This window comes from Nannospalax galili, unplaced genomic scaffold (genome assembly GCF_000622305.1).
Source record: "Nannospalax galili isolate Female #2095 unplaced genomic scaffold, S.galili_v1.0 scaffold1854, whole genome shotgun sequence".
NCBI lineage: Eukaryota > Metazoa > Chordata > Mammalia > Rodentia > Spalacidae > Nannospalax > Nannospalax galili.
Window position 1 is genome coordinate 182,046 of NW_008334363.1, and position 14,825 is coordinate 196,870.

At 39.5% G+C, this 14,825-nt stretch overlaps 1 protein-coding gene across 4 annotated transcripts in view; it reads right to left on the reverse strand.

Annotated features, from left to right (window-relative positions):
* Positions 1-14,825, reverse strand: part of Wasf3 (WASP family member 3) — a 179,167-nt gene that overhangs the window by 87,436 nt on the left and 76,906 nt on the right. For 3 of the 4 annotated variants that reach the window (XM_008829323.2, XM_008829321.2, XM_017797200.2), the window contains exon 2: positions 11,861-11,950. The gene's annotated coding sequence lies outside the window, so the exon portion shown is untranslated. Of the gene's footprint in view, positions 1-11,860; positions 11,951-14,718; positions 14,721-14,825 lie in introns of all 4 variants that reach the window. The other variant, XM_008829322.1, reaches the window with a different exon arrangement.

A 14,825-nucleotide genomic window follows, 5' to 3' on the forward strand; every position in this document is an offset into this window, starting at 1 on the left:
GAATTAGAAAAAAATCGTCCTTAAATTCATATGGAAGCACAAAAATCCCTGCATAGCCAAAGCAATCCTCAGCATAAAGAGCAACACTGGGGGGATTACTATACCAGATCTCAAAGTATACTACAGAGCTACAGTCATAAAATCAGTGTGGTACTGGCACAAAAATAGACACATAGATCAATGGAACATTGAAGACCCAAAACTGAGTACACACAATTTCAGTCACGTGATATTTGAGAAGGGTGCCAAGAATACACAATGGAGGAAAGACAGCATCTTCAACAAAAGGTGCTGGCAAGACTGGATCTCTAACTGTAGAAGCATGAAACTAGATCTTTATCTTTCACCTTGCACAAAAGTCATCTCCAAATGGATCAAAGACCTCAATGTGAACCTGGAAACTCTGAAACTATTAGAAGAAAACATTAGCAATAACCTATAAGATGTAAGTGTAGGGAAGGATTTTCTAAATTAGACAGCAGTTGCTCAGTAATTAAAGTCAACAATCAACAAGTGGGTCCTCATAAAACTAAAAAGCTTCTGTATGGCAAAAGAAACAAAGTGAAGAGAAAACCCAGAGTGGGAAAAAAATCTTCACCACTGATACATCTGATAGGTTTAACATCCAGAATATATAAGAACTCAAAAAAAAAAAAAAAAGAAGTCAAAAAATAAAGAACCAATAAAAAAATGAAAAGGTAGGTCAAAACTTTGAACACAGACTTCTCAAAAGAAGACATAAAGATGACTAAGAAACATTTTAGTAATTAGGGAAATGCAAATTAAAATGACTTTCAGATTTCATCTTACCCCAATCAGACTGGCTAAGATTAAGAGAACAAATGACACCAAACACTGTAGAGGATGTTGAGAAAGGGAACGCTCATTCAGTGCTGGTGGGACTGAAAACGCACGTAACCACTACGGAAAGCTGTGTGGAGAACTCTTAAAAAACTAAAATGAACCTACCACATGACTCCGTTATACCGTTCCTTTGCATATACCCAAAGGACTCATCCTATTGAAGAGACACTTGTACATCCATGCTTGTTGCTGCTCTTTTTACAATAGCTAAGAGAGGAAGGCAACCTAAGTGTCCCTCAACTGAGGAGTAGATAATGAAAATGAGGTACATTTACACAATGGAATTCTACTCAGCAGTAAAGAAAGATGAAATCATGAAATTTGCAGGTAAATGGATGGATCTAGAAACGGTTATATTAAGTGAAGTAACACAGACTCAGAAAAACAAATGACAAACATTCTCCCTCATATATGGATCCTAGCACCAAATCCTTATACATGAGTATATATCCTGAATATAATTGCAAGAACCAGGAAAATGGCAGGGAACTAGGGAGGTTAAGGGAAAGAAGTAACCCAAAAGAGAACAGCAGGAGACATGTTATTAAGGGAGAAATGGGTAAAATGGAGGAATTTAAATGGGAGGGGGGAGGGAGGGTGATGCAAGAAACTATGGGGATAAAGGGGAAGAAGTTGTTCAAGAGAGGTAGAACCATAGGAGACAGGTATTATCAATGAAGAAATGAGGAAAATAGGGATACTTTAAATGAGGAAGGAGTAGAGGGTTAGAAAGGAGAGAGAGAAAGAGAGAGAAGAGATAAATAATGCCTAGCTAGTATAAAACACAAGGGGGAATAATATTAGTCTAAAAACCTACTGAAAAATTACACATACAATATCTCTACATGAGTCCATGAGTGTAGCTGAAGGCTATATAACAAGAAACAGTGCCAGACAAGAGAAACCTTCCTTTGAGTTGTTGGCCAGGGTAGTTCAAAGACTCCCCAAATTATACAGGCTATTGTCACATTTCTTGAATGCCTCCTAGGTCTTGAAGGTAAGACCCTATTGCTGAAGAGAGGCCATACTTTGGACAAAGGATTTGGAGCAATGGAGCTGGAACTGACCTGAAGTCTCCTCCCATGGAGGCTAGCTCTCATAGCTTTGAGAACACTACTCAAGCTGGTAAGGGCGAACACCAATCAATGGTCCAACCTCAGCTTCAAGGCCTAAAAATCACATCAATGATTAGCACAGCAAATGACATTGGTGTAGAAGTGGCACTTTTATCTTGGGAGTAATCCACAACTACCTAGCAACCATAAAGACTGAAAATTAAGGCACTTCAGCAATATACCAGTAAATGCTAACAGGAGGTCGGCACATAAGGCAAACACAACAATATTAATACAAGACACAAGAGACACAAAAGGTAAAACTGGTATAAAGAACAAACTCACATCTCACATCTACTGAGTAAAAACCCATTAAAAAATGATAACCCAGGCTAGGAGGAGAGACTGGCAGGGGAGATGGGAGGGTGAATGAGTCTGGGGGAGTCAAGACCAACTTACCCCAGAGAGAGAGGCCTGCAGGTCGGAAGCTGGCCTCTGGGTCGTGCAGGCCCAGGGAAGGAGAGGGAGGTGAGGGCGGGGCTAGGCCCAGAAGCAGTGCTCCTGAGGACCCAAGGAGGAACTGAGTTGCTCTGGGTGTAAATTATCAGGAAGCAGTGGTGGTTCCCCAGGTGTCTGGGGCACCAAGACAAGGAATGGGACAGGATCCAGGCTAGGAGGAGAGACCTTGTAGTCTTCGGTAGTCTGAACACTGTTCAAAAATCCAAAGTCTCTTCTGAGACTCTTAACCCTGATCCCCCGTAAAAATCAAAAAGCAAATTTGTATACTTCCAACACACAATGGCACAGAATATACATTCACATTCCAAAAGGGAGGAACAGGGGCACAAGAAATATTGGACCAAAGTAAGGCCAAACCCCAGCAGGGCAGAAACCAAATTCTGTAGTTCTATGTCCAATATCTAGGATTTTGGTTTCATAAGTCTGAGATGGCTCAGCCCTCCAGCTTTGCTGCCTGCCATCTCTCTCCCTCTCCCTCTCCCCGTCTCCCCCTCTCTCTGGCTGCTTCCACTCTTGTATGCAGCTTTCCGTGGCAGGTATCTCAAAGCTCTGGCATCTTCGAGATCTTGGGGTCACTACCTCAATCCAGGTTCACCTTCACAGCTTCAACCAACAGCCTCTCATGGCCCTCCTTTCATGACCCAGCACTGGCACATGTTGCTTGGCTTTAGTGGCTTTCTGAAACCATGGAGGAAGAATCCATGACCCTCTCACTCTTGCATCTTTCGTGCCTCCAAAGGTAGTACATGTGAACAACACTGTCAGCTCACGGTGAACTCTCAACCCACACCCCTTAAATCACATTAGCAGCAGCTTTTGTATGTTGAAGCAATTAGGGGTTTTTTGGATTTTTTTATTTATTATTTTTATTTTATGTGTATGGGTGTATTGCCTGTATGTATGTGAGTGCACCCATGTCATGCAATGCCGCGGAGGTCAGAAGAGGGCGTTAGATTCCCCTGGAACTGGAGATAAGGATGGTTTGTAGCTGGCATGTGGGTGCTGGGAATCAAATTCTGGTCCTCTGCAAGAGCAGTCAGTGCTCTAAACCGCTGAGCCATCTCTCCAGCCCCAGCAATTGGTTTTTAGGAGCAGAAAACGCCTTAGGAGTCCTCTTTTTACAACACAGAAGCTTAGCTGGGTAGGGTCTTAACTTGAGGGTACTCTTCCATTGTTTCAGTGCAGAATAGAGGCCTCCCCTTAATGTTACTAATTTCTTTAGCAATGAGAGCCTCTCTTTCATCATATGCCTTGATTACAACATTAGGCTTCTTATTGCTCTTTCTCTCTCCAAACTGTACATTTTGTATTTCTTTTTGCCCCACTTGTTCTTTTTCATTGTAGACCTGCATAAGAAGAGTTAACAGTAATAACCAAGCCATGCCTTAACATTATGCTGTCTTGAAATTTTCTCTGCCAAAGAAATTATTCATTACTTTTAAATTTGGCCTCAGGCAATTTCTTGGGACATGGGCAGAATGTTGACAGATCCTTTGCCAAAAATAATGTATGAATGGCCTCTAACCCAGTTTCCCCCTCTGACATCTCTTTAGTCAGGACTCCATAGTCCACATTGCTCTCAGCACTACTATTTTTTAATGCTCCTACTGGAATGGCCCACTAAATTATGCTTACAGAATTCAACCATTTTTCTAATCAAAGGTTCTAAAGTCTTCTACATTCCTCCAGAAATAACATGGTCAGTTTCTTCACAGCAACAGCCCACTCTGGTACTAACTTCTGCATCAGTTACTTTTCTGTAGCTATGATAAAACCCCATGACCAGAAACAAGTTAAGAAAGCTAACTTTGGCTTCTGGTTCCAAAGGTTACAGTTCATAATGGGAATGGCATGGCAGCAAGTGGCAGGCATGGTGTCAGGAGCAGAAAGCTGAGAGATCACATCTTCATCCACATGCAGAAAGTAGAGCAAACTAGAAGTGGGGGGAGGCTACAGACCCTAAAAGCCCACCCCAGTGACTTCCTTTAGCAGGGCTGCACTATCTCCCCAAACAGCACTACCAACTGGGGACCAAGGGTTCAAATACCCAAGCCTATGGGGGACATTTCTCATTCAAACCACCACACACACTTAACACACTACTACATATACTACATAGACACTACAGATACTACACACTTACATTACCTAAACATACTACATAATACACATATATACTACATATATTACATATATACTACCTACACATAACACACATAAAATACATTCATGACATGTACCACATATATTGCATACACTACACTCACAGTATACACACACATATATACACTACACACATACCTCACACAGTATACACACATACCACACACACTACATATACTACTTACACATATGCACTACACATACATACTACACATGCAGTATATACACAACATACCAGACATACACAGATACTACACAGCACCACACACACACACACACACACACACACACACACACACACACACACGAAAGAAGAAAATGAATGCAGGAAAGACAAGACAAACTAAATGGCTTAGTTTATTATACCAGATTCTTTTGAGACATGAGAAAAGAAGAGAAGCACTAGGGAGCATAATACCTTGTGTGCAACCTAATCACCTGGTCTTAAAACATCCAACTCTGTCATCTATCAGCTCTGTTCTTCTGAACACATCTTGGCAAACAATGATCAGTGATCAGCATAAAAAGTAGGCAGTCTGAGTTTCCAGGAAACTACAGAAAACCAACCAAAATAATAAAGTTAATAGTAGGTAGTAAATTGGGCAAATGAAGAAAGACCATTTTATATTGTATATAAGCTGGGCCACTTACATCCCACTACAACTTTAGGTTAGGAATTGCCTCATTTAATGGATTAAGAAATTGCAGCACAAATAGTTTAACTTACCAAAGTAACCAAACCAGTAAACCTACGAACTAATACTCAAAGCCAGTTCTTTCAGATGACCAAGTCTCAACAGTGCTGTTGCTACAGAGCTCCAATCAGTCACCACTTGGAAGCCCACTGTCTGCTATGCTTGGGGACTATTTCTAAAGCTCCCAGCAGATCCCCAAGATGATCATCCTCCTTTCAAAACCAATGGAACAGAGGTCAGGACTGAAGTGAATTCGAGGTAGATCTGGAAAGGCCAACCTCCCTAAGGGGAGCTTTCCTTTTCTCTTTTATCATGTCAAAGAGTAACTGCTGGACTGAGTTTACTGGAGAAGGATGGTAATGTTAAACTGAATCCTAGTTTCTTAAAGTATCAGTGCTTTGCAACCAGAACATGAATCATTACTATAAGCCTTTTCTTACAGTTACTTTAGAAAATTCTGTACTTTTCCATTTCTTCTGAGGCTTTTGTTTTATTTTTATTTTTCTTCTTGATGGTAGTCAGGTCCAACAGGAGTAAGCAAGTGCTCTGAGCTATGCCTCAGGCCTTTTTTGCCTTGAGACAGAGTCTCAACAAGTTGCCCAGGCTGCTCTTAAAGTTACTCTGTACCATCACGTAAGCCTTGAACTTGTAATCGTCCTGCCTCAGTCTCTCAAGTATTTGGGATTATAGGCCTGCAGCATGTCTTCATTTTAAGCAGCTGAAACTGCTAAGGGTTGACAGAAGGGACGGCCTAGCTGCTCAAACTGACAGTTGCCAAACCCCTTCACCAAACAGCAGGCACCCAAGTATCTACATGACTACCATCCTAAAGGGTGGTCAGAAGGCCAACAGGAGCAAAAATCTGGCTGGCTCAGCAATGGATTCTGTCAGCAGAGCTTATTAGCAGTTCCTGCAACCCTGCTAGAATTCCTGGCTCTGAATTCTGGACTTCTGTACCTCAGTTGTCACAGTGAACCTCTGCCATGGTTTCTGCAGGGGCTGACAATTCTGCTAAGGATCTGAGTGCTGCTCCCTGAAGGATCTAACTGCTATCATCCTGACAGCAGTGGAGACCCATCCAGACCCCACTGCTTCTGAAGTTGTTATGACAACCACTGCAGTAGTTTTGACTCCTGAAACTTTACTTTCAGCCCTTCTTACAGTGGTTAACTTGTAGTGGCCCTGCACACTTTGCTACAGCCAGATGACATGCCTCACAGTGCTTTAGCTGTCTTGACCCACACTCCTGCCATTTCAAATCCCCCCACTCTGGTCTGCAACCAGCACCTTCACTCTGACAGCACAACAGGTATAAGTCCAATATGCTTCTATAGCCTGGCATGGCATGCAGAAAGTCTGCAGTGAGTGGGCAGCAGACTGCATATGTGGGCCCACCTTTTCTGTCTTTATAAGCAAGACTCCTCTCAGCCTCACTGAGCCAGTCTTATACCTCAGTGCAGGGGCACTACGCCTCATGCTGTGGCATAAACCCCATTATAATCATATTCAAATGATTTTTATCATCTATTCATGTAATCTACCTATTATATCAGGTAGATTGAGTGGGCTAAGCTACTTTCACTGAGAGCTGGTAAAAACCAAGGGCTACTGGCTTTGAAAATGCCTAACAGGCAGGGAGTTGTTGAGAGAGCAGCCAAGAGCTATGGGCTCTGGCTAGGGACAGCTACCAAGAGCTGCTAAAAGGACTGCCAAGAGCAGCACTCGTGCTGAGAGCTGCTGGTGATCCGAGTTACTAATGCTAAGAACTGAGAGTCACTGACACACAGAGCTCAGACTGTGACACTAGGAATTGTGCTTTGTATTTTCATGATTTCGACCCAAATTAAGCAACAAACCCCATAGGTTGAAACCTGCATATTCTGAATTCAGGATTATCTATAAACTCCTGAATTCTCACTTCATAACTACTCTACAGTATAGCACCCTACCATACCAAGAACTCATTTAAAAGAGGCACATACTTCCTAAACCATGTTTTTAAAAGAAATCTCTAAGAATCCTACTCAGGCTATAAATTTTTCCATTACAATGACTCAGGAATAATTCTAGGAAAATTAGGCAATGACATTGGACAAGCCACAACTATTCCAAGAAGCTGGAACCAGAATTCAGATTTCCTCAGTTCCATACTGCAACTCATGAAAATGAGTAAATATTTGGAAATCACTAAGCAGAAATCAGTAGTCATAAAATGTGACTTATAATGGCATACAAAAGATTCCTAAAACGCAGCTAGCAATCAAATCATTCAAACAATTTTTACTTTTCCATGGCTATGTGATGCATCTGCTTTCCTTCTTGGAAATTTGGAGAAAATCTTAACAATGTTTGGTTAAGTTGAAAACAAAAGCTATTTAACGCAGTTTAGAATGTCTAAGTGTCACATATAGATTTTCCCGTTATATTAGCAGAAAGAAAATGCTAAAATAAAACACAAGAGATGATACCTACCTTTAATCTTTAAAAAGGTAATTTTAATTTAAAAAGGTAATTTAAAACTACAAATGGCACAAACGTTGTGCTCCTTTAAGGACTTTCAGATTTAGATAACCACACACACATTTGTGCAATGTGCACACACACATCTGACAATGTCTACTGGCATTCAGAATCCACTCCTTTCTCCTGCCCTCTCCCCACCTTCAAGGACCACTAAATCTACACTTCTGTGCTCCCTTGCTAAGGAAATCATGGCTTTGGTTTATTTCTTCTTCCTTTATCTAGATAACTTTCACGTCGTTTTTTTCTGCTTTTGCACTAACAGGATTCTAGCACAGCAGTGGACCAGAAGTGCAGTGACCATCCTTATCTTGTTCCAAATGTTAGATCTTTAGGCATTTAGTCTTCACTAATAATCACAATACTAGCGGTACGGCTTTCAGAGATACCTGTAACAAGTTCTAGAAAGTCTTTTTTTCCTACTTTTGAAAGTGTTTCTTATATTCCTATTTTTCTGAGTTTTTATAAAGAATAAATCATGAGAATCATTAGCTTTTTCTCCGCATCCACATAAATGATCAATCATAGGAACTTAACATTCTGTTGCTTATTCTGCTAATATTGTGGATTATACTGATTTTTAAATACTGTCCAAATTCTGGTCTGAGGTAAATAGCACTTGTATGTGTATTATCCTTTTATAGTAATGAACTCAAGTGTTACAGATGTTTCTGTTACTAGGAGTCCATGGTACGTGACTAATGAGGCTGAGCAGTAAGGATATTTTCTTTCATTGCTGAGAGTTTAGTAATCAGCAAGAAGGGCTTTGATTAAATGTGGAAACTGGATGAAGAGTTGGCCAGTTAGGACCACCTGACTAGATGTGAGCACAGAATTATAAGAAAAAGTCCCAAGGTATGTCCAACCTTTGGACACTGTGACACAACACTGTTAGATATAAAGGTCACACTTGAGAATTATACAACCATGTTACCAACAACAACAACAAAAATCTTATATTTTAAGTTAGTTTAGGATTTTCGGTTGAAGTCTCATTCATAGCTCTCCTGGAGGGCACTTGGGCTTCAGGCCTCAAGTTGTTGGACATATTGGAGAGGACAACAGATCAGACTATGTGGAAAATACAGGTGAATAAACTTGTGGAGGTTCAAGAGAACTTCAAGAAGACCGAAATGTAGCCCCTTTGAAGATAAGTTTGTGTGACTGCTAGTGTATTAGCTACTTTTCTGTTGCTGTGATAGAAACACCATGAGCAAGGGCACTTATAAAAGGAAGAGTTCATAAGTTTATAAGGAAGAGGCCATGACAGCAGAGGTGGCTGGAGTAGGAGCAGAAACTAAGCTCTCACATCTTCAAGCAGGCACAGGAAGCAGAGCATGACTAGAGATCTGGCAAGGCTTAAGAACTCTCTAAGCCCACCCCCAGTGACATACTTCCTCCAGCATGGCCACACCTTCTAAGACCTCCCAAAACAGCACTACCAACTGGAGACAAAATGTCCAAATACTTGGAGCCTATGGGGGACCACCATAGGCTAAGCTAGTAAGGCTGCCCAGGACACAACATCTTGATCTGCATAACTAGGGTGAAATTATATTCCATCCAAATAATCTCACAATGTCTAATCTCATGTATTGTCACATACTGTAGCTTCATGCAAATGATTTCACAATGTCCACATTTGCATATTGTAAAGTACACTTCAAATCTAGTCATCTCAATCAGTGATTCTTAAAGTTTTTCTGTTCATTAGGCTGGAGAGATGGCTCAGTGGTTAAGGGCACTGGCTGCTCTTCCAGAGGACCTGGGTTTGTTCCCAGTACCCATGTAACAGCTAACAACCATCCTAACTCCAGTTCTAGAGGATCTGGCATCCTCTTTGGGCTTCCAAAGATATTACACACATGTGATGCACTTACATACATGGAGGCAAAACACTGATATATAAAATTAAAATACATAAATTTTTTCTAAAAAATTTCCACTCAAGACCCCTTTCTCCTGAGTTTTTCATGAACCCAAGTAGATAAGTGTATGAAATTAAGTGTGTGTGTGTGTGTATATATCTATCTCACACATACATATATGTATGTATATGTGTGTGTGAAACATTTACAGATAATAAATCATAAAGAATTTTATCTTAATACAATTCCTTGGTATACACATAATTTTATCATCTGCTAAATTCTAAAGTCTAAAACAAATTTGCATACTAATGAGATAGATGTGCTTACTTTTGCATAAAAAAATCATGGCTGAATATCTGATACTGCAGGACTCTCAGAGCTGATGATATTTTGAGTTTATAATTGTTGGTACTCAGAATACTGCTTCACATTCTGAAAATGGGAATTTCTGTGCTCTCTTTACTCCTAGTACAGCCACAAGCTTATCGATTTCATCTTAAAGAACCACTTTGTGATTTCACTGGGTTTTTTTCTCATTTCATTGATTTTGCTCTTGGTGTTCTTCTTGCCTCTTGTACTATGTTTAATTTGGTCTTCTGCTTTTCTAAGGTGAAACTTAGATGACTGTTCTAAATCCTGTTTTCTAACATAAACGCTGAACTATAAATTTTCCTTTTAAGTAGTGCCTTGAGGGCATCCCATACATTTTGATATATTGGGATTTAATTAACATTCAATTCAAAATATCTTCAGATATGACCATTAACTTCAAAATATGTGTAGATTTCCCAGATACCTGATACTGAGTTCTAGCTTAATTTCATTGCGGTCAGAAAAATTACCTGTAAAATATAGAAATCAGACACTTAACTTTCCTATGGTAAATTACTGCAATGAAATGCCCAAGGTCAAAAATCAGACAGAATTAGAGATTAGACTCTTTCAGCTTCCAGTACAGCATTCTTGGCACTTTATATTTTCTCTTAATACCATCTCAAAACCAAAAACTCCTTATTCTCTCTCTTATAATTCAAAAACGGTGGAGGAGGCAGCGGCATGTGTATCATTTCATTTGATGTTTCAAACTCTATAAAAAACTGGCAAGACAGATGATACTAGTCTTCACATCAGGAAAGGAAGCTCACGAAAGCAACTCACCTTGTGACTCTAATAAATCTTACTGTGTTTCAACTGTCGCTCAAAGATAGAGCACTGAAACCTATAAGAACTCTAATATTAATTTATTCATGTATTACTCATATATTATGCATAATATATGTATTATTCATTCATGTAAGCAATGTATCTTGATCATATCGACCCACAAGTCCCTCCTCCCTCTGAAATCTACAAATATTTTTTAAAACTCATTTTAGCCACAGCTAACCACTATCAGCTGGACATGATAGCTAACACCTGTAATACCAGCATTCAGGAGGCAGAGGCAGGTGGATACTGTGGGTTCCAGGCCAGCCTAATCTACATAGAGTGTTCCAGGCCAGCCAGGAGACCCTGTCTTAAAAAAGAGAGAGAGGGGGCTGGAGAGATGGCTCAGCGGTGACTGGGGTTCGAATCCCAGCACCCACATGGCAGCTAACAACTGTCCGTAACTCCAGTCCCAGGGGATCCAACAGCCTCTTCTGACCTCCGCGGGCACTGCACAACATGGGTGCACTTATCTACATGCAGGCAACACATGCGTATACATACAGTAAAAATAATAAATTTTTTTTTAAAAAAGAAAATTACCACTACCTCAGTTCAAAACGAATTACTAAAATGGTCTAGCACTAAATTTTTTAATATGGAATTTTCATACATATCTAATATTAGGAAGATTTAAATAACAAAAAGAAACCTGATTAAACCCCCAGAAAACAAAAATCAGATGGGGAAAAATAAGAATATGAGACCTCAGCTTAATAAGCCATAAACTGATCATACTATTTATTTCACACAAAAATAATGAAATCAATACATCCAGTTACAATTCTTATTTAAATCCTGAACTGTTGATTAGGATCAAAAGCTAAATATCTGTTGGTAATAATATATTAAAATGGTTAATATTAAGTATTCAAAGATACTAAAATATTTTATGTTATTCTATTTTCAATTTATTTCTAGACTATAATGTTACTGAAATGTAATGGCTTTGATGGCATGTACTTACCAGGTAATTGTTGACTTGTGGGTTGCAGAAATTTAGGAAGCATCACCGCTTTTGCTCAACTGTCAGCAGTAACAGCAATCAAAATTAAAACTAAAAGACAAAAATTTTTAATTAACAGTAGGCAAAATGTTTTCAAGTCTTCAACTAACCCTTAAATTCAAATTTTGCATTTCAACAATTTCATCAAGAGAGACCTAATCCCAGAACTAGGTTTTTTTGTTATTGTTTGTATTAGTTTAAGCAAAGATCTAATATAATATATAAGGTCTTACAGAATTCTAACTACTTACTCTGTAATAAACTCTAGATACAAAGATTCATGTTTATTAACAGCTAAGAGACAGAGAAGTAGTCAATTACATTATAGATACTTAAAACCATTCAATTTATTTACTCAGTTAACACATTTTTTAGCATTGTTACTGCCTTCACAGAATGAAGCAAATAATGTTGATTGTTCACATAAGAACTATATCTTTGTATTAATTTTCCCAACAATATTTGAATTTAATTAAAATCTTAATGTTATAAAAAACAATTGATAGCAAAAATAAATAAATAAATAAATAAATAAATAAATAAATAAATAAATAAGGGTAAACACCAGGCGTGGTGACGCACACCTTTAATCCCAGCACTCAGGAGGAGGCAGAGGCAGGTAGATCTCTCTGAGACTGAAGCCAGCTTGGTCTACATAGGAAGTTTCAGGCTAGCTGGGGCTACAGGGAGACCCTGAAAAAACAAACAAAACAAAACAAAACAAAACAAAACAAAACAAAACAAACAAACAACAAAAACAAAAAATGAGGCTGGGGCTAAGTATAGTGGCACATGCCTTAATCCCAGCACTGGGGAGGCAGAGGCAGGCAGATTGCAACATAGTAAGACAAAGTCAAAAAAAAAGAAAAGAATCAACACTTTAAACACGAAACACATAAAGCTGGATAAGAAACAACTGCCCGTGAAAGTACTGGAATGAGATGTATGAAGATGATTTTGATGCAATAAAACAAGTCAAGAAATTGAGAACAAAGCAGATCAGAAGTGGAATGCAACATGCTAAACAGCTTCTTAGAGGTCACAAATGGGGGAAGTCCCAGCAAGAAGAAAGGTAACCTCAAGTCTACCAAAAATAATGATCTGAACATGCATGAGCTATATATAGTTCAATACAGTTAGAGAATGAGCAGAGTTAAGACTGGCACCATCCTCTTGAGAATACTTTTTAAAAACCAGAGTAACAGGTCAGTGACTCCAGTTTATACATGTTATATTTTGCCCTCTACAAATCAAAAGCAACAGACAGCTTTCCCTCTCTTCCTAGGGGTCAGTTATACAGTCAGGTGTTGATTTTACAGAGTAAAAGAGAAATGCAGGGACTGGAGAGATGGTTCAGCAGCTAAGAGTGTGTACTGCTCCTGCACAGCACCTGGGTTCAGTTTCCAGTAAGTGTGTCTGGTGTCTCACAAACCCTGGCAACTCCAGCTCCATGAGCTGACACCTCTGGCCTCCACAGACACCAGCATTCATATACACATACCCACACAGAGACACACATACATATCATTAAAAATAAATCTTTTAAAGGAAAGAAAAATGTATTCTTTTTGTAAGCCATTTGTATACATCATCATCTTATTCACAAATACAGAAAATTACCCATTTATTTTAGATTATCCAGGCCCTTTTTCACCTCTACTAGTTCACTTGATTTGACTTCAAGATTTTGAGAGTAAATAATTGTTGTGGTTTGAACAAGAAATGCCCCCCACAAGCTTAGGTGGTGAACATAATCCCAGCTGGTGGTGGCACAGTTTAAGGAGGTTATGGAACTTTTAGAAGGTAGAGCCTTGCTGGAGGAAGCGTGTGTGTGGGGGGGGGGCTTTGAGGTTTTATGGCCCTTGACCCACTTCCTGTTCTTTCTCTACTTCCTATACACAGCTGACTTGTGGAGCTGCCAGCTTGCTATGCCATGTCTTCCTCACCATGATGGCTCTTTATCCTCTGGAACATAAACCAAAATAAACGTTTCCTTCTATAAATTGTTTTGGGTCATGGTCTTTATTACAGCAACAGAAAAGTAACTAATGCACCAATACTATTACACTTCACTTCAGAGTCTGTTAGACCTAACTGTGCCTAAGGCCAAGCAAGAGAAATGCCCAATGTCACATGCTTTCTGAATCATCATTTATGTCTAGGAATTCTCCAATTTGTGATCATTTATGTCTAGGAATTCTCCAGTTTGTATCTGATTCTATGGAATTGCTACTTTTACTATTATTATTTGGTAAATGCTGTAGTCTGGGCCAATTACAGTATTAGCATCACATATATGTTTAATTTAGCCTTCAGAAGTAGGTAGAATCTCCATTAAAAGGCAGAACCGGAGGGTCAGAAGGCACCTTGTGCAGGATTACACAGATAGGATGACAGCCCACTGTTCTTAACTATACCATGAGGTCTCCTTTTGGATACAGACACATGCATTTTTCTTACCTGCACAGCTGATAACATTTATAATACAAATCACAACCATAAAGGTCTGAAAGAATTAACTAGATTCTGTGAGTGTAGCCTTATCTCATAGTAAAAAGTGTTTTTTTAAGTAAAAAGCAAGTCCTTTGAAGGTCAAGGCTATTTCATGTGAAACACAACACAAGTACCAAGAGGTGAAATACTGCCAGCTCAGGGGCACACACTTAGATACAGCACCATCATTCCAATTCTGTTCATGCCTCAAGTTAAACTGAGTGGGGCTCATAGCACCTCTGTGTGGCTGCTATCCAGGAGCACAGACATGCGTCCCTACCACCAAGCCTGTGTCCATCATATTCTGTCAGGATTACTCATCTCACTTCTAGCTTCCAGGTGTAGGACCCCCAGACTGGGGTGCCCTACGTTCTCGGGAGGTCGCACCCCAATAACTCAGTCCTCAAACCAGAAGATGCAATTGCAAGAGGAT